This window comes from Papaver somniferum, unplaced genomic scaffold, assembly GCF_003573695.1.
Source record: "Papaver somniferum cultivar HN1 unplaced genomic scaffold, ASM357369v1 unplaced-scaffold_33, whole genome shotgun sequence".
In the NCBI taxonomy this organism is placed as follows: domain Eukaryota; kingdom Viridiplantae; phylum Streptophyta; class Magnoliopsida; order Ranunculales; family Papaveraceae; genus Papaver; species Papaver somniferum.
In genome coordinates this window covers 1,246,933-1,271,078 of record NW_020644373.1, presented here as the reverse complement: position 1 = coordinate 1,271,078, position 24,146 = coordinate 1,246,933, and the positions used below count along the sequence as shown (strand labels likewise).

The 24,146-nt window shown below is 35.4% G+C and overlaps 1 long non-coding RNA gene across 8 annotated transcripts; it reads left to right on the top strand.

Moving 5' to 3' along the window:
• Window positions 1-13,243: 13,243 nt before the first annotated feature.
• On the top strand, window positions 13,244-24,146 carry LOC113342040. Of its 8 annotated transcripts, XR_003356355.1 has the most exons (12): window positions 13,244-13,636; window positions 13,862-13,980; window positions 14,468-14,667; window positions 14,898-15,068; window positions 15,819-15,875; window positions 16,117-16,238; window positions 16,325-16,380; window positions 16,496-16,625; window positions 18,064-18,205; window positions 18,328-18,491; window positions 22,694-22,741; window positions 23,592-24,146. It is a non-coding gene; the product is annotated as an uncharacterized LOC113342040 (long non-coding RNA). The 8 variants fall into 8 exon arrangements; XR_003356350.1 differs by having other exon boundaries at window positions 13,244-13,980; window positions 15,819-15,871; XR_003356351.1 differs by having other exon boundaries at window positions 13,244-13,980; window positions 16,496-16,599.

Here is a 24,146-nt window from a genome sequence, read left to right as displayed (position 1 = left end):
TTTAGTTCCGGTTTTCCTGATCAGCAAAGTACGCATACTTAGGTTCAAGGAATAAGGACTTACACATGCATGAGTTATCACACAATTTTTATATTCAACAATGGTTATATATTCTAAACTCTTATTTCAATCATTGATTAGAGGACGTTACATAGTTGTTATTCACAAACCATTTTTCGTCAAAGCAATTTTCAAGTAATTGAAACTTAATATGACTTTCGTCACTAGTAAAGTTGAACTTGGCTAAAGCGAAAGCTTACCAACACATATTTCGAGAAATAGATACGCGAGATAAACTCGGCTCGAAATAGCAAATGTGTATAATCATAGTCTATATAGCAATACGACTTTTATCTCAAGATAGGAGATAGAGTAGATAGACTTTTGAGTGATAGATAAGTTCAAGTCTCCACATACCTTTTAGTCGATGAAGTTCCACCAGTTTCTTGAGTAGTTCTTCATCTTTGTATGATGATCTCCATGGAGTATAGAGCTCAAATACACTTTTTATCCTAGTCCGAGACTTAGCTATAAGTATATTAGAAATCAAGACTTATAGTTTTGATCACTAACACTGACAAACACGCTTGGGATAGCGACGCATGCAAGTTCGACCGAGCAGTGCTCTAACAAAGTCGTTAACCAATAATGGTTTTAGAAAAACCTAAGTTAAAGGAGAATCGACTCTAGTTGCAACTAGTATCACACATGGGTTGTGGGGATTAGGTTTCCCAGTTGCTAGAGTTCTCCCTTATATAGTCTTCAAATCAGGGTTTGCAATAGATGTTACCTTGGTAACAAAGCATTCAATATTCAGCGTTAGATGAAAACCTGATTAGATTCAAGCTAATATCTTTCAACCATTAGATCGAACTTAGCTTGTTATACACACATAAAATGTGACTTCATTTAGATATGGGTAACCATACCTAAACGTGTACACTTAGTTGGCTCAACAATAGTTAAACAAAGTTAGCCATATGAACACTTTCATATCAACCTTGTTCATCTTAATCACAACTAGTTCAAATGACTCAAATGAAACTAGTCATAGAGTTGTTCAATTGTTTATATTCTCATAGAAGTATACAAGACTCAATTGAAGCAAAATCGATTTTGATTTACTCGAATCAATTCATGAAAATTATAGCCATGGTTTGCAAAAGATTGCATTCCTTATTATATAAATGTATTTGTTCATGAACAAATAGATTTTAGAACTTAACCCACTCACGAATGCAAACGGGTACGCATACTTAGAGTTTCGGACTTGGTTTGTCCGCCAGTATACGAACGTGTATGCATAATGTCGTTCACGACCGAACTCAATTGAATTAGTATGCAAACAGGTACGCATACTAACTTCCAGGACTTGAACTGTTAAGCCAGTACGCATACGGGTATGCATATTAAGTTCTCGGACTTCAACTGTCAAACCAGTATGCATACGGGTATGCATACTATGGTTCCCGGACTTGGAGTAACTTGCAACAGTTAGCATACAAGTACGCATACTGTGTTATATCCAATCAATGGTTAATTGTTCTAAACTCCATTTTAATCATTTAAACATTCTTAGAAGACGGGAATAGCTGTCTCACACAAACTATTAGCTTCAAAGCAATTTTCAAGTGATCAATGGATCAATACGAAACATTCCGAGTCTACATCAATTGATTGTCTCACACAAATCATGTAAGATGTTACCAGGCGATTTTCACATGATCATCTTTTGACTTTCGTCAAGAATAAAGATGAACTTGGTTAAAGCGAACGCTTACCAACACATATTTCGAGAAATATGTAAGCGAGTTAAACTCAGCTCGAAATATCAAAAGTGTATAATATAAAGTCTATATAGCCATACGACTTTTGTATCAATAGGAGGTAGAATAGAAATAGACTTTTGAGTGACATATGAGTTCAAGTCTCCACATACCTTTTGTTGATGAAGTTTCACAAGCTCCCCTTAGTAGTTCTTCGTCTTCAATCGATGAACGCCATGAAGTCTAAAGCTCAACTACACCTTTTATCCTAATCCGAGACATAGCTATAAGTAGACTAGAAATCAAGACTTATAATTTTGGCAACTAAACTTGAGAAACAAGCTGGAGATAGCAACGCTTGCGAGTTCGACCGAGCAATGCTCTAACAAGTCTAACCTCTATCATCCTCTATGTAGTGGTGGACCCCGTTAATTTTGGTGTTTGTTTTTTACACTACCTCTATAAAAATAGAGGCTAAACTCTATCTATATAAAGGAAATCAAATAGCACCACTCAAATGCTATATTTGATCCCCTACCTCTATTAATCGCAGAAATGTTTGAGATACCCTCAAAAAAATATAAAAATTCACAGACTTGTACTCGTAATATCTTCCCCTTACCTCTCTCGTTCTTTTTCATAGCAGAAAAATTCTTCGCTTCTCAATTTAAAAAGAATAAAGCTTCATCAATTTCGCTCACAAATGTAAGATTTTCATTTTTTTATCCCGTTCTTCACTTTGTTCCAGTAATTTATTCTCATGATCTTTATTTTGTGAGCTTGTTAACTTTAAGGTTTAATAATTTGGGTTTGTTTCGATTTTTTCTCCACTGGATGTTGTTTATTGTTGTGATCTTAATCTTATTACGCTGAAATTAGATTTAGATTCGATGTTTTCATTTTTTTAATCTATTGTTTAATCGTGGTATAATACATTTCTTTAATTTCGATATCAAAATTTGGGGATGCAAACTGTTTGACAAAATGTTCGACAGATTCTGGAGTTACACTATATCTGAGATCTTTAGTTTTGGTATGTATGAGTTGAATCCTTTTGTTTATTCACAACTACCCGGAGGAACTAATTAGAAATGCATAATTGTTGTCTTTCACTAGCATCTAATAGGTTCGTTGTTTTGGAAAGCAGTGTGAAGCCAAAACAGTTATGGGGTGAGTCATCATCATCTAATAGAGTTCCCGAGTTAAAAGAGGAAAATTAAATACTCAGACGAGGAGTTACAGAACTGGAGTTTAAAGTCGCAGTATTGGTAACTTCTTTAATTGAATTCTAACGTACGGTAAAGCTAACATAAGTGCAGGAAATTTGGATCATTGCTGCTTTTAATGTGATGGTGGATATATGGTTCACCAGAAACATGGCCTTTTTTGAGAACATTGCTCCACATGTGATAAATGCCAAAAAGAAAATAATCAGAATGGTCAAAGACTGTGAGGTAAGACTTAGAGGCTATACAAATAATTCAGATTATGACATCCTCATTCTGCAATTCTTTGATATTAAATACAGTAAGATGAAAATTCCAAAAATCATTGAATGCCAATTCCAGCTATCTGATGAAAATGCCATTTTGCTTTGTTGTGATGGAGCTTCAAGAGGTAACCCTGGAATCTCTGGTTATGGTTTTGTTATTAGAAATTTCTCTGGACAATTCATGGCTGCTGAAAGTGGTGGTCTTGGCATAACAACAAATTTTGTGGCTGAGTCATAGGGACATTGTGTGCTATGGAATGCGAGTACATCATAACAAGTTTCAGGTGATTGTTAGTTCTGATTCAAAGGCAACCATATCAGTTTTCTCCAACAACAATTTGCCATGGTTTGTATTGGTTAGATGGAAATTGGTGTGCATTGTCTTAAAGAAGATTCACTTCAACCATGTTTATAGAGAAATAAACTTTTCTGTAGATTTCTTTGCAAAGAAAGGCTGTCATTTACAAGAGGGAAAGTCCTAAATTCTCTGAAAGACCTTCAAATATGCAGAGGATGGAATTTCCTGGTATTCCATATTACAGATTTGAATGAACTCTTGGTCAGTACTTGTTTTAGTACCATTTTTTGGGGACCATGTTTTTTTTTTGGGACCATTGCTTTATTTTGGGTAAGACGTTAGAAGTAAATCTAGGTCACCCCTTATATAAATATTTATATTAATACCTAAATTACCCTCCTGATTAATTTTGGGTTATGATTAGTTAGTGTTAATAATAGTTAGTGTAATGATTAAGTTAAAGATAATTAGTTAGATTAAAAAATCAGATGGTTTTTTTTTTAAAGAAGTAAAATTATTGAGAGAGTAAAGTTAGAGAAGATGAAGAAGAAAAACATGGAAAATAATTATTTTTTTGAGTTCACTAAGCTTGAGTATTCAAGTGATGATTCAATTGATGATAGCTCATCTGAATCTTCATCTCCTTCCTCTCCTAGAGTATTTGTTAATCTTCACAATGATCCGGATATGAGTTATTTCTTAGATGGTAATTGTATTCTTCCCCAAACTCAATCTCAAGATGAAAACGATGGATTTTACCAACCACAACCGGAGGAAGAGTATTTGGGTACCTAGGTATGCTTCAAGCTTAGATAATGTTGGTTGAATTGCTCCAAATTTTCAAAAAAAATATAAATTTTTAAAGTAGATTTGGGCTTGTTCGGTTACCTTAAGTGAAGAACAGGTAACCAAACACAGATGAAAGTGTAATTCGGTTACTTTTTCCAAACACGCAGGTTACCGAACTCGCTCTTAATGGAGGTTTTTAGTCGTTCGGTTAACAGACATGTTACCGAACTTTGTTTATAGGATTTACAGAGTAATGTTCGGTTTTCTCGCAATGTTGCCGAACTTTTAGGGTCTAGAAGTTTGGTTGGTTTGCAACCAATATCTAACTGAACTTCACGTATAATAAGATTTTACCAAGTGTACAAAGTTCGATTGGTTCGCAAACTTCATACCAACCAAATATCTAACCGAACTTTAGGTAAAATAAGATTATCCCAACTGTAAGAAGTTCGGTTGGTTCGCAAACTTTAACCCAACAACAGATCTAACCGAACTTAACAAACAAACAAAAAAATCAAAAGTTACAGAGAGATATTCGGTTACCTAATATAAAATGGCAGGTAACCGAACTTTATACTTCACAATTTCTTTGAGTCCATCTTGTTTGTTCGGTTACATGTCAAATTTCTCTACCAACCGAACTTCAAGTTCGGTTATTACAATAAAATTATCTTGTTGCCTAACTTGTTTATGATTGCAATTGATGTTGTTCCATTTCTTGTATATTGAATGCCAACCTATACCAATGGATGATCAACCTTCTCTGGTTGATATGTTGTTCGAAGATACATCCCATCACTATGTCAATGATTTGGTATTTGACTTACCTATTGATGCAAAGAATTGGGCTAGAGAGCATGCCAAGAAAGCCATGTGTGTATTAGTTTTGATTGGAAAAGAAAGCAAAACTCGTTTTGAAATGGTTTGTGAGAGAAGTGGAGATCCGGATGTTAGTCACAAGAGGAAGGGTTATGTGTATAAAGGAAAGACGATGAGGAAGAACACAACGCGCTCAAAGAAAATTAAATGTCCTCTCAAGCTAGTATTTAGTAAGTGCAAAAAAAAGAATGGATGGGTTTTATCTATGAATAAGGTGGAAGGTCATCATAACCACCCTCATCCGGAGGATCTTGAAGGACATTCAATGGCCGCAAGGCTCACTCCTCAAGAAATGGAAAAAAATAGATATATATAGGAGAATGGGTATTTCACCACTTAATATGCTTCGCTTACTAAAGGATGATAACAAGGATAACGTATCATCGTTGTCCACCATTTACAATGCAATTGAAACAATTAAAAGGAATGAATGGAAGGATAGACAAGTGATGCAACAATTGTTTTATTTTGGCTCAAGAGAGGGGCTACGCGGTTCAAAAGAAGGTAGGTCCGGAAGAAGAAATAACGCATATCCTCACTGCACATCCGAAGAGTGTTCAATTTGGTTGTTTACTGAGGTTTGCGAACGTACCGAACTGAGAGTTCGGTTTTTTACTGAGGTTTGCGAACGCACCGAACTCTGCGTTCGGTTGTTTACTGAGATTTGCGAATGCACCGAACTTGGAGTTCGGCGTGATCTGTAACTTGGACAAACAACCAAACTTATAGCTGGACTGAGCAATTAGACTAGTTTTGGGTCATTAAAAGTTCTATAATTTAGTTAACATTGAAAGACAATAAAAACCAAACAATTTTAGTTGAAGATTAATTAAAATGCAACACCAACATAAAAAACAAAGGTTGAGGGTGATATTAAAGCTAAATTTTAAACATACTAATACTCAATATAAATATTGATAGCACAACGTACTTAATATCTGAAACGAACACAAAAGAACTTCCTAAGAACATAGAAATGAGCTTCATATTTGAAATTCTTTCTTTTCCACATTCGCCATTCATTTTGAGATCTTTCTATGGTTTCCTCGAATGTTTCACCTTTAAGTCTATATCGCTTCACAATTCGAACTAAACCAATAAATTCTTTGACACTATCTCTTATCTTTGCAAATCGAATAAATAAGGCCGCACGATCACGGTTATGGGGTTTCCGGTTTCGGAGTAGAATTTCTCATGAATCTTTCCCCAATAACTCTGACTCATTATTCCATTTATTCGTTCTTCACCCCTCTTAGGATAGTACACTACATAATTCATGCAAAGAGAAAGATCTTCATTGAGTGTAAATTTTGGACGTCGCACTGCCATTTTTAAGAGGTTTGATATGAAAAGTGAGGAAGTTCTTTAGTATATATAACATAGGTGGGCAGGCAATGGCTATTTTAAAAAAAATAAAGTTCTGGTTTCTCGAAAAATGTGCAATGCATCTAAAGTTCGGTTTACAATGTGATTTTTCGTGGTAACCGAACTTTGTTGCATTTCAAAAAAAAAGTCAGTCTTAACGACTCTATTTCCCCTGGTTTCCAAGCAGCCTAAAGCTTTGGAAGTTATAAGTTCGGTTACATGAAAAATTTCTCAGGTAACCGAACTTGATTGTCCAAAAGTTTAGTTTGTTCGCAAATTTGTGATATAACCGAACCCATCAATAAAAAAAAATCACAAGTTACGTAGAGATATTCGGTTACCTGTCATTTTTTCCCAGGTAACCGAATATCTCTCTGTAACTTCTGATTTTTTTTTTATTGATGAGTTCTGTTATATCGCAAATTTGCGAACTAACCGAACTACCTTATTGTATCTAAAAAAATTCAGTGTAATGAAACACAAATGAGTCTAATAGCCGAACTAATCCTTTAAAACACAAATTAAAAACCAAATTATCAAATTCCTTTACTAATCCACAATACCATAACTAATTGTCGGAAGCACAGGAACATAAGAAAACAAACTACCAAATCCGTAATAAAAAAAGTTTTCTAAACATAAGAAAACAAACTACCAAATCCGTAATAAAAAAGTTTTCTATACATAAGAAACGAAACTACTAATTGTTGCAATCACTCATTCACGACGACCACTACGAGAAACTCTTCAATTCTTGCGTTTAGGAGGTTTAGCTTGTCCTTCGTCACTAGGAGTGTCCTCTCCACTGCTTTGTTGTTCAACCATCCGACTTGAACCTTCCCCTTCTCGGCGACTCCTCTTCACCGGCATGGTCTGGCTTGGATCAACCTGGCTTGGATCAACAATGTTGGGTGAAAAGACATTAGTCCATTGGTTGTAGAGGTTTGTTTGTTCTCAAGTGTTCATCGGCTCTCTATTCCGGATTTTTGCCATCATTTTCTTCAACAATTTTCCTTCACCTTTTTTTCAATCAAAAGCATAAATAACTATTATTTTTTTTAATAATTTATAACAAATTAGAAAAGCAAAAATAAGAGTAAATATCTTACCGCCGAATTCCATAAGTTCAAGGTCTCATCACCACAGGTAGGCATATGCTTCATAACTTTCTGAGCCTCTTTCTCCACTGCCTTTGCTTTCGATTTCTCAGCACGCGCTTGTTGGACTCTGTTTATTACACGAGGATGAGAAATATTTTCATACCATTCCATATATCCCTCATCAACAGCATTTGGATCATCATACGAATCTTCACACTCTTCACCTGGAAGAAAATAATTCCCAAAGTTATTCCAGTGGTCCACTGATGGAGCAGGTTCATATTTTGGGGAAAAATACTTGACGGTGTTCTTAGTTCCCTGCTTTTTCACCTGGAAGTTTTCCACTCGTGGGACACTTTGGACACAAGAAAGTTGTCTCAATACTCTTCGAGGATTATACATTGTACAACCACCAGGATGAAACAATGGTCCATTATAGCTAGGGCTGCACATGGGCGGGTATGGGAGGGTATAAGCTAAAACCAACCTCGCACCCACAGACTGCGGTTTTTTTTTTTTCATAACCAACCCCGCACCCACAAACAGCGGGCGGGTTTTGTTACCCGCCCGCTACGGGTTGGGCGGGTATGGGTTTAAACGGGTTTAAACCCGCTTTATATTCAAGTATTTAGAGTAACTTCTATTCTCCTTGATTAAGTGAGAAAAAAAAACCAAAACCCCCAAAATATTCATATCTAGGAAGTTCACAGATGAAGATTAAGTGTTGAATCTGTTGATTTTTCGATTGTTGTCGATTTCTGGTGAAGATTCGAAGTTGTTGTTGTCGATTTCTGGTGAATATTTCTGGTAATTTTCGTTCGTAGGTGAAGAAGAAGAACTGAGGAGGAAGAAGAGGAGAGGCCGAACAGAGAGAAGAGTGTAGAAAATGAATGAGGGTTATCAGTTATCCTATCTACTAGTATTAGGGTTTCATAATGGACGACTAGGATTAGTTTTATCTAATGGTATATAATCTGCGGGTTTTTTGGGCGGGTATGGGCGGGTATTAGCTTAAACCAACCTCGCACCCACAGACAACGTTGTTTTTTTTTCATAACCAACCCCGCACCCACAACGGGCGGGTATGGATTAAAAACCCACGGATTTAGCGGGTACGGGTGGGTTTGGGTATCGTGGGTGGGTCTTGTGCAGCCCTAATTATAGCCCGCGATAGGTGAGAAATCAACAACCTCAACATCTTCCTCTTCATCTGATGGAATGGTGTATGGATGGAAAACCACATCTTCAAGCGTTGCATTATTCAATGTGTCCCTCAACTTCAACACCTTTTTCTTCTTACCCTTGTCCTATGAGTTCAAAAAATCGTATATACTACCTGTAGGCTTCCCATAAAGCCAAGGAGTCTAAGGATGAGACAATTTCAGTTTAGAAAAGTGGTCGTACACCCAAACCTATGAGAAGAAGCCATAAATGATACATTTTCAGTATGATTAGTAACAATACGCATTCATTCACTTATCAACAACAAAGTTCAGTTTGTCCGTAAATATTTCTTGAAACATACAAAGGATATATTAACGGGTACCTGAATAAGGGTGTATAGGCCTCCAATTTGACAAGTCTTAAGCCTCGTAGCTTTTCTGATCTCCTTTTGAACGAATGAAAGAACCGTCGTACCCCAAGAGTAGTTGTTCACCTCATTAAGGGGGTCCAATAGTTGCAGGTAATGGGCATTTACCAAGTGACCTGAACTGTCGGGGAAGAAAATGGTTCCTAGTTGATATAACAAATAAGCAGTCACATGGTGCTTAATCTTCTCCGATGTCATCACCAACTTTCCTTGAGCAACCAATTTTTTTGTCCCTCCAAACTCCTCTTTCAAGACTTTGATCTTGAAATGTTTGAACTTCTTCTTCAATGTGAGGTCCTCCTCAAACTCATTATACTCATCACCTTTCTTAGGCTCTTTAAAAGCTCGTCTAAACTCACATTGTGCCTTGTCTTGGCCACATCCTAGACACTTTTCGACCAACTTTTTGAAAAGTTCATAATTCATCGAGGGATCGTAGCCAGCTTGGACACTTGTTCCCATAATTGGTAGGCCTGTGATTCAATAACAATCATCCGGAGTTATTGCCATCTCGCCAAACGGTAGATGAAAGGTATCCGTCTCTGGATAAACCCTCTCGGAAAATGCAGAAACAGTGACATCATCAAATTTTTGGTGTGCATGTTGTATTGCGTTCCATAGTACACAATCAAATACCTCCAACTGGACCTCATCACACTCATCCGCTATATCCCATATCTTGTTCTTTTGACGTTTCAAAACACGAATCGCATTATTATGATCCTACAAAAACAACATCATATCTTATATACTAATATATATAGAAAAATATATGTCAAAATATAATAAAATGACTGAAAAATCTTGATGGTTAAGATTCGATACCTTTGTCGCAAAGATCTTGGGTTCCCATGAGTTTTTGTAGCCAAGCAATACCTCCCCTACATCTCTTGGAGTACCATAAGTTGGGTTCTTTGGCGGCTAACACAATCTATCATCAGGAATGTCTGCATATCTAGCACAAGTCTTTTAAGGCGTCTTTCTAGGGTTTTTTTTGAACTATTTTTCCACGTTCCTCTTCCTCTTCCTCTTCATCCGAGTCCTCCTCTGATTCATCATCTTCATTATCTCCATCCTTATCTCCATCTTCCTCATCTTCTTCACTGTCATCATCCTCATTTCCTTATTCTTCTTCAACTGGTTCCTCTTTTCCACCTTGATTATGTTCTTGACTGCCAGTCTCTTCCACAATCTCTTCATTAACTTGTTGGATTATATTGTCAACATTATCTCTATTGACAACATCTTGGATGACAACACCCGATAATGACCCACCTCCAAACTTAGCATATTGGTTTCCACGCTTATTGGCACCTAAGTGTACTCTGCCTCGAGGCGTGGGAGTTCTCATATCTTCCACTAAAGGTTGGTTGGATTTTTTGCCTTTGCCACTAATCAAGAAAATAAAAGATATTAGCTAACATAAGGGTTCCAAATAATAGTTTGGTTAGTAAAATAATTTTACGAACAAACCGAACTCCACATGTATGCAATTAGTGAAAAGTTCGGTTTTTCAAGGTTTTTTGCGAACAAACTGAACTCCACATGTATGCAATTAGTGAAGAGTTCGGTTTGTCAAGGATTTTTTCGAACAAACCGAACATAGTGGGACAAGTTCAGTTAAATTTAAACTCAACATAATAGGCAAAATAGCACAGTGCGGTTATATTGGAAAACTTTTTTTTTTGTAATATTGGTAAAGTTCGGTCACTACATAGTTTTATAATTTTTTGCGAATAAACGGAACATAGTGGGACAAGTTCGGTTAAATTGAAACTCAACATAGTGTGCAAAATAGCACAGTTCGGTTACATCGGATTTTTTTTTTTTTTGTAATATGGGTAAAGTTCGGTTACTAAATAATTTTAGAATTTTTGCGAACCAACCGAACTGGCAGTTCGGAAACCTAATTTTAAATCCTATGGAACCGAACTGTTCTTCGTGTTCTTCCTTTCAGGAAGTTCGGTTAGAAAGCTAGGGTTATTCTGAAACTCGTCCTAACCGAACAACACACTGTAATTTCCATTTGAACCTTATTTTGATGATTTTTATTCAATTAAACGAATCAAAATCAAATTAAAAGTAATGGGTTTGGTTGAAAATACCTGCGGATTTTTTACATGGCAGTTTCAGGGTTCTTGTTGCGTCTATTGTAGCCGATTATGACTTCACTTTCTGGTTCAACTTCTTTGTGAATCTCAAAATCAGTTGGCTGATTTGTTAGATGTCCTAATGGGGGACCTTTTCCTGAGAGTCTTGGGGTTTTCTTTCTAAGAACCGTTCTTATACTTATTTGATTAATCGACGATTAATCGTTGAAGACGATGTTGAAAGGAAGAAGAGAAGATTTTTTTTCTCAAACTGTGCGGCTAGGGTAGGAGAGGGTCCGATTTTTTTTTTTTGTTAAGAGATTAGAATTAGGTTAAACTTTGGTCGTTATTAGTTTAGTTTTAATTTTAATTAGGGTTAAGGGAAAATTAGTAATGTGATTACTTTAGGACATCCCTTATAAGTACAGGGTAGATGGACTTATAAAACAATGGTCCCCAAAAAGGTTGGTCCCCAAAAAATCGTTCTTGTTTTATGCTTTAGAATTTTGTCTTTTTTGTTTCTTTTAGTTCTTGGGCCTTAGGACATGTTATCCATTTTGCCTTGCATTTTTCTGTTGAGGTTCCGCTCCTCTTTTTTGTAACCTTTTTTCTTAATCAATAACCTAAGCACCCAATCACATCTCTCACACCACATTGAGAGTTGCCCTTACCTCCTCTCCCGTTGGCTGGTGAATAAAACCCACGCTCCTGATTGGCTGAAAAACAAGTTAGCCCCCTTGCATTTCGTGACCGTTAATTTTAAAACAAATTAATTTGATCTGATGCTCCAAATTTAATGGTAGCGTCCACCCTCTTTTTGTGTCGGGTGTAGACGAAACCCTTAATCCTGATTGACTGGAATTTTAGCAAAATTCTTACACCACATTTACATGATTTTAATAAAATCTGGACAGTAGAATTTGCTAAATCTAAAATCAACATTTATTAAAATCGAAATACTTAATAATTCGAGAAAAAAAAATGAATTATTTTTTTTAACTACGGGAAAAGCTTCTCGACAAGTATAGATTTGTTGTTATATTTACGGCCTCTACAATTCCCTATCTTGGGATCATCCCGTATGCGGTGGTTACTCTCGACTAATACGATGCCACATCAACAACTCAGCACCACCACCAACAACCACAACTTCCATTCCCACATTCGCAGCTGAAATTAGGAACAAAGATATTAGTCGTAATTTCACCAACCAGCCTGAGACTTACCGTAATCGTCGACTAGTATTTGCTTTTGTGTTTTCTTTTTCAAGGATTTTAATTAAGTTTATTACTAGTATTAAGGATAGCTTAGGTTCAGCGAAGCATCAACAACATGATTCAGTTATGCAAGTCTCATATCAACAACAACGAGACAAGGTATTCATGGAAGGTGGGGACAAGAACCATACACCACACCACAGCAGCAACAACTACCAATCCGCCAACCCTCGGTTACAGAATTACCATCATCATCAGCAACACCGATGGATAACTTCATTGTTCAGACTTTGAAGTATCCTTCAAAATTTAGGCTATTCTTGTGGATGGTCATTGAAGAAGGTTTCATAACCTTCACACTCCAGATCTACCTCCATCAACAACTATTTGGCTAGCTGCAACTGCTGTGTTCTACACCAACTGTGGTTTCCGACACCGGGATCGAAAAACAACCAAGATTGTAACGAAACTATGCAGGTAACATGTATCAAAAGAGGTATCAAAATTTGGAAGAACATCCACACCATCAAGAGGATAAGGTCTAATCGAACAAGACGGTCAGAAATTAATACTTATAATTGGGAACTAATTATACTAATGTTTTATCTACCCAATTATAAAAATTGGGAATACCACTTTCCTAAACTGTGTAACTGTTGAATATTCAAGCCTTTAAATAACATTCTCCTTCTTAAAAAAAAAATAAAAAAAAATAATAGAAGTTTTTGCTATATTTATGGAAACAAATCCAAGAACCGCTACAGATCATTAAACCAAATCCTTTAACTTTCCCTCTATATATTCATATTAGGGCTAAGAATATATACTGTACTGTATATTTTTCTTTCCGCTCATATCTGTATATTAGGGCGAAGAATATACACTGTCTATTTTTCTTTCCCTTCCTATCAGTATATTTTTAGTATTCTTTCGGAAACAAATCAAGGCTCTCATATGGAAGGAAATACGTGGAGGAAAAGAAAAAGGAATTTAACATAAATAGATCTGTTCTTTCTTAACGAGACCTAATGACGAATTTTATTCTAATCGTAACCTTTCTTACACTTATACAGAAAATTACCAGCCGTTTCAAAGAAAAAAAAAAAAAAAAAACACCTAGCTTTATTTTTTCTACCTCTCTTCTTATGGAACCCTAATTTTTCTTTTGTTTCAATCGTCTTTATATGATTTCATCATAGTTACCATGTCTATTTTAATGCATTTTATTAGTACTTTTTTTTACTGATTTAGAAGCTTTTATTTGTTTTCTGCAGAAAGACTAAACTGTGGCGATTTGATAAAGACGGAAATCAGTTGAAAGATAGAGGAGTTGAAACTGTAAAGCTTCTTAAACATAAAGACACTGAATTAAACTCTGTTGATAATCATCTAGGTCTGTTTTTTCTCTTCCCTTTTGGTTCTTCTAAATTGATTTATTGATTATTTTATTTTTTAGGTTTCGATATGTAAGATTTAATTTAGTTTTTTTTTGTTGTGATTTTCATTTGTAATGCTGTCAACAAATTCTGATGATGTATTGAAAGCAGGGGTGTTTGTATTAGATTTGCATCCATTGACAAGTGTGTGTTTTTGCTCCATGAGTTTTAGTATCCATGATGGCACACATATATTGAAACTATGGGCATGAAGATAGTTTGTTGAAGGACCCTGGAGTCTCATAATTAGACTTCCCTTTGCCAACTATTGTTGAAAACACCTTCTTTTTCTTTTTTATTGATGAGTTTATCCGTCAACATTTATTGGTCCTAATAGTTTGTGTCTCCTTCTGTAGCTAAATATATCATTAAACTCTGTTGTGTCCTTGACTTGGGTGCTCGGCGATTTTAACAAAATGCAATTTTCTTCTCTTGCTATGACAGCTTCCTCGGTTGTACTTCATGCCGTTCATCAGTATTTTTCCTGCTATGTATTTTGACTCCGTCGGTTCATTTATGCATTACTCACATATTACTACTCATATATTATATACACAAGTGATGTTTGGGGAGGCTGAAGGTGGGTCTTTATTTTGGAACAATGTATGTTCAAAAGAAGGTGCTAAGCTACTACGTGCTGCTAGGTACGTTTTGCTTTTGAATGATCATCATGAAATTAATTGACTTTGTTAGTTTTGGTTTTCTTTGCTTAGAATTAAAACTGTCCAAGTTATTTGCGTTGGTGTAGCAATTTTCGATATTCATTATTTTGAAAAAACAAAGATTTTTATGTACTAATAACATTATATATACTATTGTCCTATTCTTTCATGACTATTATCAAGTACGTAGCTTATAAGAACCGTATTCACAGGTATGTTTCTATTAGTTACTCGGCGATTACACGGGTATCTGATGCATTTTCGAAGGAAATAGTACAACATCTTGACTTAGCCTAAGATAAGTGTGGTTGGTGCATGCAAGGGTATAGGTTTAACGGCTTGATAGAATCGCTCAATTTGGATGTGGCCCGTGCATTTGACGGGTATAGATGTTATTGCTTTGGCTCATTTTTCTATAGTTTGTTAATTTGCTGTCTAACTATTTTCTGTTTTTCTTTGTTTTGTACAATGTTGACTTGGCGTTAAAAGGTTGTACTGGATGCGGTCATTGTGCTTCATAGTAGTGATTTTGTATCATTAGCTGAAGGGGAAAATAGAGTCTTACAATTGTTGTTCATGTTTCGTCTTTGACGATAGGACTTAACTGAATATAAACGCTCATTTTGGTAAAAGCACATCACTTTTAATGTTGTGGATATCAGCGGACGTAGGCACATTGAGCAAGGTCCATGGCTAAAAGTGTGATTGTTTTTCCACTGTAATTTCTGTGGAAATGTTCAATACAAGGTTGGCAGTCCGGTTGTGAAGTCTCTTGAAAAATGAGGTGGCAAAATAGTGTTTGTAGTGATGAAAAAAGCGTCATGTTATGTTAATCATCGAGGCTATTAATTTCATAGTGTTAATGTGATATTTGTATTTATATGTTAATAGTTGTGACCTCATTGTGATCTCTTCCAATCAGAAGAGCGGGCGTATTAAACATGATCGCACATATTAGGATATCTTCTTGCCTTTGAGATATGTCATGCCGTTCTGTCTTTTATTTTCCATATTTTTTTGATAAGAACTATGGGTTTTTGATTTTCTTTAATTTATTATTTTGATAAGAATTATGGGTTTTTGATATGCTCTAATATATTTTTGTTTTCATCTTTTATTTCCGTATTAAGCAGGTTCAAATTGCTCCTCTGCTTTACCCAGTGATGCAGAGTTAGTCTCTATGGATGTGGGTATAAAATTCTTCAAAATCTGTAAAAATCGTTATGTTTTGAAAATCTATGGATTTTTGAAGCCTCTTTCTCTGATACCGAAAGGTGTCTATAAGTATCTTATCTTCTTACTCTTCACTTTCTGAATTCTCTTATCCATTTCTGAGATGAACTATTTTTTTTTGCTAAAACCCAAATGAGTGACAGCATCCATTAACTATAACATTTTCTTGAATAACAAATCAACTACCTTAATTTGCAGACTCATTGCAGTTCCAATGGAGCCAAAATTTGAGTTGCCCTCTGATGAGTGATGAGGTGACCACAGTAGTGTCAATCGACCTAGCAACTGTGATAGTTCAGAGGATTATGACCGAGCATATTGTAAAATTCTTAAACTTTTTATTTTTCTTTGCATCCATTAACTATAACATTTTCTTGAATAACAAATCAACTACCTTAATTTGCAGACTCACTGCAGTTCCAATGGAGCCAAAATTTGAGTTGCCCTCTGATGAGTGATGAGGTGACCACAGTAGTGTCAACCGACCTAGCAACTGTGATAGTTCAGAGGATTATAACCGAGCATATTGTAAAATTCTTTAACTTTTTCTTTTTCTTTGTTTTGTCTCTCCATGTAGGTCTATCTTCATGCCTAATATTATGGAAAATGATAATTCTGGCATGTCATATACGAGCAAGAGTTGATTGGTATATATGGTCATATACGAGCAAGAGTTGATTGGTATGTAGGAATGCTCATCTCTTGAGGTACATGTGTGTTAGATCATACTCTCTTTTTGTTATTTGTCAGATAATTCCCCAGCATAATTTTTGTATGCTTGCAGCAAAAGTAAGGTCCAGTAACAATATAGATGCAATGAAGTCTTTTAGAAGCTTTGTATGGGCTAAATGGTGTTGTTATGTGAGAGTATATATATAAAATCCTAATTAACTAGGAAATGGTACTTGCTGTCTTAACTCAAATGGAAGAGGACATGGTTCACAACCCATGTAGTCGTGGGTTCGACTCCCACAGATGGTGTTGTTATTTTAGTACCCTAAAAGACTCTGTCATATTTCATCCTGGTCATGTTTCATTGCTATAGCCTTAAACTTACTCGGTAGGGTCTTAGCGAATAATAAAATAAAGGTTCGAAAAACTAAAAAAGGAAGAAGATAATTATGCAATATTGAAAGAACACATTACATTATAACGGTCGTGTCTTAACTCACATTCACCCATTTCTCTTTTAAAGGCTTACATGTCACAAATTTTCCAAATAAAATCAGATATGTCGTAATATTCTCTTTTTGTTTGTTGAATTTCAACATTTTTGACACGTATAATTTGATATTTTTTCCGGTTGATTTGGAAGGGTTGTAATTCAAAGAAGACTCCAAAAGATTTTCTCTCAAAGAAACTGAATTATTTATCGATAAATGTTACCAGTTTTATTTTTCAATAACTCAGTTTGGTAAAAATATTATTTGAGAATATGATATTAAAGCTGAACCACTAAGTAGAGAAGAAACTGGGGTAATGTACATATTTCAAGAACTGTATTATACATTTACGTACATATTATAAAATAAGTATAATAAACAGAAATCAATTTGTAATGTTGGAAGGAAGAGGAACTTGATAATAAACTCAAGAATAAGTCTTCAGTCAAGTTCAAGCCAAGTGTTTTATCGACTGTTCTTGATTAAAGTGGCTTATCGATTGTTCTTGATTTGTGGTTGTGATGATCTGCGCATAACAGAGAACATCTTCCTCTGAAGTCAATGTTTCAAAAAATTTCAAGTGGCACTGTTAGTCCAATATAAAGAGACGCAGATATATGATCTTTGGCACTGTTAGTCCAATATTAGGATTTGTTAATGGATTGTTTAATGCTAAGTGTGCTTGACTTAATCTTTTGCTTGACTCCTACATTCAAGTCTAATATGTCATACGGAATACTTAAGCTGAACCAAAAGCCTGCACTAGAAAGGTGGCTAAGACTTTGTGTGTTTCTGTTTGATGTTATTGTTAAATTCTACCTCGTTTGTTAATTTTGAAGAAAACCCAAAACGAGTTTACTTTTGTATAGTTGTCGCAAACGCCATAATACTAATTAGCGATGCATGATTGAAAACATGAGAGAAAACAAATAGTTAAAGTGAACTACTCTATTAATCTTCAAGTTTTCATTTGTTGAGATAGGCAACACTGGAAATTTGAGGAGGCATAAACTGGTAAAATTATTTAGATATATCGTTCCCCGCCACTCTCAACCCAAAAAGTCCACCAGGACTGGTGCGTAGCACGGGTTACGTGCTAGATCACGGAACAAACGATACGAAAGGTGAGAACAAAACCAGCAAAATCTGTTTAACAATACGTCTGTCCTAAATTCCATATTAGTCTGTTTTAATTTTGCAAAAAGTGATTTAAAATACTAATTGCATATTTTTTTATTTCCCGAAGGGAATAATGACAACAATCAAAACCAGCAAAATCTCATATTCACAATAATAGAAGAAGGGATATGCTCGCGTCCGGTTATAGCAAGAATCAAGAGAAGATGGAATGGAATTAACAATAAGACGGGATATGTTTATAACTTGGAGATGATACTCAGAGATTCAGAGGTAAGACATCTTTAACAAAATAGTACATTAGTTATTATTTGCATGATACTGATAGGACGATGGATAGGGAAACCAAATACATGCTTACATTAAGCTAAAAGATATTCCTTACTTCAAAGACAGAATCAAAGATCAACAAATCATTCGAATTCAGCATTTTAGCCTACAGTCGTACCACAGAGGTTTTCGACCAGTACCCGGTGCAGGGAAAATATGGGTGAATGCATTCACGCGCATAGTTCTACTAGCTCAAAAGGATCAACAAATACCAAAATACAAATTTGCGATATCAGATTTTACAGCACTTAGAGAAAAGATTTAAAAAAAAATAAAATCTAATAGGTAGTACCAAATGTTAAAAAATATTTTTTAATAACCATCAAGATTGTATATGTATGATAAGAATCTAAACTGAGTAATTAGTTTACTATTTTTTTACAAATGTTGTTGGGATCCTAAGGGGTCTTTTGAAGAGTCAGATGAAACATAGAAAAATCAAAACTGATGTACTCGGACATGATGTTCTAATACAAAACCACAATGAAATTTCGATAAAAGTAACTACATGGGATAATCTGACCACCCAACTATGTGATTCTATGCTGGAAAATGATGAGGTTAGTTGAATAATAATAATAATAGATTCAACAATTGTTGAGCAGTTTCAAGGTACATATAACATTCAAATCAAATTAAGCTTAAATTAAAATTTGAATTAAGCTTAACGTTGAAAATAACAAGTAAATGATCACAAGAGAGATCTATCTGCAGTTTCAGTAAAGCTACAAGAATATACATAAATCTTGATGTACCAAAATTGGAAATTTATAAGAAAAATATGCACCAGTGAAGGAACTAAGTATTTCATGTGTAATTATGATTTTAACAATATGCACCAGTGAAGGAACTAAGTATTTCAGGAATTCCAAACAAAGCAAAAGAAAAATTAATGTTTAAAAATCGTACACTAAAAATGTTACACGAGTTTAAGGTGAGATTTGAAAAGTAATTCAATTTAAATGATATTTCATTGCAAATACAATGTAGAGTGCAACTTTTACCGTTAAAGCAACAATTCTTGGAATTGAAGAAGGATCTCCGTGGAACTACATAGCATGTCCAGGATGCATGTTGTTTACATGGAAAGCAAACCATGGAGCAATACAAGTAGGGTCACAGTAGATGCACCAATGCCACGGTAATAAGTAGAAATATTAAGCGAAAAAGTTCATCTATAAAAATAAAAAACTGATGCAATAATGCTAAAATTATATTCTACAACTAATAGTACATGACAGCGTCAATAATGGTGTAATCACAATAATGGGACGAATGGATGAAATGGTTATATATGATGTTAGAGTAACGAAAATGATGGCATTACCAATGGTGGACGTCAAAAAAAAATTGGTTACGTCTTGATTAGACGGGGAATTATTTAGATAAGCTATATAAAAAGAGAAAAATATTGGGGAATGATTTTCTTTTGCTTAAAAACAGGGCAGACTGTGTTGAAGAAATATTAGCTGTGATAGGGAAAACAATGATCTTCAAATTCATGCTTGATGAAAGAAACTTCCTCTGTCACAGTCTAACTACATATCTCTTGAACAAAAACAAAAAGGTAACTACGTGCCAACATTATTTCAGACATGCCACAATTGGAGACAATCATTATGTCAATTCAGATCACCAAGGAAAGGTCTCTATAAAAACCAAATAGTTGGTGAAGTATTTGTTCCTGACATAGAATTAATTACTCCAAACACCTACTAAGAAATACATGATAAACAAAATAAAGTACGATGACATGTCAACTTTGGTCGAGCTAGATGAATGTGATGGTGAAATGGACTGTACTATGGAGAGGGATCCTGAGATGCCACCATTGGTCGAGATAAATGAGGAAGGAAACGAAGTACTTACGTATTGATAGAGGATAGATGACATGAGTTTTTATTTTTTATCCCACTGCTTTTTGGAACATATTATTTAGTCTAAGGCACTATAATGTTCGAATTTTTGGTCCCAGTTATTACTCGGACCTTTATCATGGATGCGACCCTTATAATTAACAGTGTTACTGTGATATTCTTACTTCAGAATTCCTATACCAATCTTACATATTACATATGATATCACGGCTCTTATATATAATTCAATAAGATACTTAGGTACGAAAAGAATAGTATCTAATTTAGTTTACGAACCTTAGAGATCAGTACTAAAAGCAATCAGAATCAGGTGATGCCAGACTGAGATGTGAAACCAAACAATTGCTTGGAGCTAATATCATTGAAACAACATGCACAACCAAACATTGAAAGAACATGCACAACCAAACTTTTGAGTGTCATAGTAAATCAACTTTTGGAAACACATGTACGCGGATATCTGTACAACCATATCAAGTTATAAGAGGACGCTCCACCGGGTTTACTCTAAAATTAATGCTTTCCTAATAAGTGGTATCTCTTGCATGTTTTTGATTTGGATTTAGATATTATGAGTGGAGAAAATAAAATGATTTTGATTTAGATCTTTTGAGTGAAGAAAGTAATAGGAGTTAAGATTTATAGAAAAAGAGGAAGATTACTGAAATATTACAATTCATGAATCAGAATGGAAAAACAGTACATGTTATGGATTTTGGATGACAAAATTCGAGTGAAAATGTGTAATTAGAATTTAAGAAGAAAAATTAAAATTTCATGGACTTAGAAAATACTAAGATTTGATATTTAGGGGAAATTTCATGCGAAGAGACAGGTGAGAGATGATGTAGAATAAGAAATTAAAAGAAACTTTTGGACTATAACAAAAACTTAACCGAGATCAAGGATTTGTCATTTGTGTCTAAATATTGTTTTACGCTATTAAGGAAAACCTTTCCCTAACAATTTAGGAAAAAAATCAAGAAAATTTATAGAATCAATGATTTGGATATTATGTTTACGCACGGAAACTCAAGTCTAAATATCACAATGAGGTGTGTTCTCACCAAGTTAGATCGACTGCTATTGGACTTTAGTAAAATGAATATTACGTAAAGTGATAAAGCCCCAAATTGGACAAGGAGGGAAGATGATGTGCAAACCAAATTTGGAGTACTATAAAAAGGTTTAGAGCAACTGCAGTGGACGACTAAACCCAAATTTGGTGTCGAGTGGGCTGGCGTAGTGGGACGGACCATCGATCAAAATTTGATCAAAGAGTAAAACTCGGACCAAATTTGGTCGGCGATTAAGACCAAATCCAAATATAGTCGGGCGTTTATATAATGTCCGCCTACCCGACGGGCGTTGGTATAATGTCCGCCTGTAGCCGCGCGTTCGTAAAGTTAACGCCTGATGCAGGGCGTTGGTATAATGTCCGCCTGGATGGGACGTTGGTATAATGTCCGCCTGGATGGGACGTTGGTATAATGTCCGCCTGGATGGGGCGTACGTAAAGTTAACGCCGGACACCCAGGCGTTGATATAGTCATGATCCCACCTTCACAAAGTTTTGAAAACTTTGCTTGGGGCGTTGTCTTTATCAGCGCCCTATTTTTATTTATTTTTTTTTGAACCCGGGCGAACGTATAATCTCCGTCCCACACACCAGGCGTTGCTATAGTTCACGCCCCATACAGGCGTTATTTTTATCAACGCCCCATACCAGGCGTTATCTTTATCAACGCCCCATGCCAGGCGTAATCTTTATCTACGCTGGACGATGAAACGGACTTTATATCAACGCGCGACCAAATTTACTCGTCACCCGCTACGCCACAGGACGGACTAAACCCAAATTTGATCTTTTTTTTTAGTCTTTGGTCTTTAGTTATGCTCGCACCACTGTGGACGCTCTTAGGCTCCACCGTATACACTGTACAGAGATTGTTACAATTTTTAGGTTAAAACACAAATGTATTCGTCGGTCTCTGTGTAGCACCAAATATCCCATAATATATTGATTATCAACCGGTATCAAATTTTCTTACTAATTTATGAATCATTTTTATAAATATTCCAACATATATGAACCACGGGCGCGGGGCGAAGCCCCGGCACACCAAATCAACAATTCACACCAGACCCGGTGCGTAGCACGGGTTACATACTAGTAAATACTAATTCGTTGTTTTTTATATAAAAAAGAAAAAAAAAGTAAATTTCAATGTAAGGCTGAATTTGATTTTTATTTTAATTGGTTTATAGGTTCCAAGCAATCCATTGCCACCAAACCGGAACAACAAAGAACTCGAGGTATCGTGCATTATTTCTATTTTTTGGTCGTATTTCATGCAGATTTTTAGAAGTATTTTACGTAGTTTCAGTAGTGGAAATATCTTTTTAACAAGCTCCCTTATCCTTAGGTAGTGGCAGTAATAGATGAAATATGGATTTAGGAAAGAGTACATTCTCCCCTTATTGGCGACTCATGACTGATATCTCATGTCTATTTTAAAGAAGGAATTTGGTAGACACATAAAACATTGTTCAACTGCAAACATAAAACAGATCCATTAACATAGATGTGCAGTGCATTGCGTATTTCTTATAACCAAGTACACCATTTGCTCGACCAATGGTCAACTAGTCAGTTTAGTTTCTGTACGTAACATTGGATTGTATTTTGACAAAACCACTTGTTGTTACGATGTTTATTATTGTTGAATTACCTTTCAGTTGTTCTGGTTGCTGAAAGGTCTTGGGATTGAGAATTTGAGAGTGATTGTTTTTGTTTGTTTACGATATTACTGTGGACATTTTGTTGTATAGATGAACTTATAAACCAATCTTTTTGTGGTCCTGCATTTGATGGGTTGATGGGCATGTGTAAGACGAGTCAAGTGAATGTGGTTAACCATGTCAGAGATTGTGTTCGTTTCTTATTGGTAAATCTGATGCAAAAGCTGCAAATGCCTCACCACTACTTTTAGTTAACAGATAATACACCATTTAATGTAAAGAGTATACGAACATCTAATGTTTAGCCTGTTTTTTATGTGAACAACTTGTTTTGAGAACAAATGCGTCTCTTTTGTAAACAAACAATTTGGTTTCTGATAATGTATATCAAACTTTGTTTATCTTCTTGTCCATGTTCTTACAGTGTTGTGGATGTATCTCATTATAATCCTGGCTTATGGTTTGCACAAGTGAGAACCTGGCTTATGCAAAAATAGGGGTAGATCTCTATATTGTCATTTGAGGTGTAGGTGTGTTCAAGGGTATGGACTGGTGGCGTGGTGTACTACTGGTGGCGGGTCGTCAATGAGCTGATGTTAGACAAGTTGTGGCATGGACTGACTGCTATGTGGTGGATGCCAGCAGGTGATTATGTCAAGGTGGTCATCAACTGGTGACAGTGGAGTTCTGCTGATTGTAGCGAATGGGTGATGAGTTTTCTGTTTTTTTTTTTCCTGAAGTTGGTATAGGGCTGGTGAGGAAGTGTAGGAGAGAATCGAAAAGGTCTACTCGTGTGAATGTTTCGCGGAGGAGCTTCTGGTGTTGTTAGTGCCAAAATTAAGTTTCTGTATGTTTATTTTTTATTTTCTTTAAGCAAATACAGTATTTGAATTTTTGAATTTCACGGTTGAACTACATGAATTTTAGAAGTTTTTGTATTTAATCTAAATGGGGATGCAATGCAATGGGTTTTCTGAAA